Below are 1,499 nucleotides of genomic sequence, written 5' to 3' on the forward strand. Positions count from 1 at the left end.
AACTATTACTTTTGTGTAAACTGCTTTCTAGAGGCACTATCAATAACTCTTGGATCTGCAGGGTGCATAAATGTTATGAAACAGAAACTCTCACTGCGTAAAAAGCCCAGTCACTTCTCTGTCGTGACTCCAGCCCGATTCTGAGCGAAGCAGCGACACCGGACCAACAAAGGCTGAAGTTTCCTGCGTGTCTCAAATGTTGCATTAGAATTTTTAGTTTGAAGTGGTTTGTGCTGGTTGACAGACAAACCGAACTCAGAGCTGGTCTGAACGCAGCCTGTGACTTATTGGGGGAGGGTTGATAGTGACAGCAGAGCCTGCTATTGCTATGCTAATGTTCTGCTAAAGGCCCGGTCTCTCTGTCAAACACATAAATGTGCTGCAAATATTACACAAGCAAATCTTTCATGTTATTTGCTTATGTAATTATAATGTATCCATGAATGAAACGATTTGAGAGAAAGGCCTTGGACTGTGGCCACAGGCTTAACCTGAAAGTCACGTTGGGCCCTGAGGTTAACCATCCACCCCTAACATACACTAATACCTGTATTTGTGTGGTTAACCAGCATCTGAGAGGAGAGGATGCCCGACTGTGGTCAAGGGGGCTGATGTGTCATTTTGGAAGGTCATTTTAAGATAAACCTCAAGTTGAGTGGAACTCCCACCAGGAGCAGAGCTCACGCCGGTGGAGGGGGGTTGGAGTGTGTGTCTCAGGGGCAGGAAGGGCCCACCTCCTCTCTCCACCCTCCCATCCAGGCCTTTTGTCCCCCGATGATGTATGAGACAGCATCTCCCTTGGAGTACCACAGGAACACGACAGCGGAGCAACAACACTGTCACATAATGGAGACTGATGGGACGGCTCCCGCTCCACTCGCTTTGTCCACTACTAAGATTGAGCTGGCGCGGCGCTGATGAGGCCCTCGGACAGCTCCGAGAGGGCGCCTCGTAAGAGGAGCCTCAGCCCGGCGGCGGCTGACGTCTGTTGGCCGCGCTGGTTCCCGCCACGGCCTGACGGGTGGATGGACGGATGGATGGTGCCTGAGAGGATTGAGGAGCTGCGCGGGTCTTTGTGGGCCGGGTGACAGCGGATGAGAGGCGAAGGGCATCCTTGGTCCTCCGGGTTCCTGGGGAACATTCCTGGGATGACTGAGCTGCGCCAAAGGCCGCCGTCAGCTAGTCTGTGGATGGAGGTGTCGTATGCAGGCTGATGGCAGTACAATTCAGACATGCATGAGAATAGAAGGGACTAGCAAGTGAGAAGCAGAATCCCATCGCTACAAAAACTTGCAGCCATCCATTCATTTACATTGACTCAGCCTGTTTTATTCTGCAGTAATTTAATCTGCTCACCAAACCGAATCAGGGTTTTTAGATTTTCCTTAAACTTGACCTTAATTCCGACCCCAATTGCGTTGAATTTGCCAATTTGGGCACACAACCTTCACTCGTCCTTCTTAAAAACAATCTCCTGAAAACAGTGGATGAGCTCACAG

This window comes from Betta splendens, chromosome 19, assembly GCF_900634795.4.
Source record: "Betta splendens chromosome 19, fBetSpl5.4, whole genome shotgun sequence".
NCBI classification, from domain to species: domain Eukaryota; kingdom Metazoa; phylum Chordata; class Actinopteri; order Anabantiformes; family Osphronemidae; genus Betta; species Betta splendens.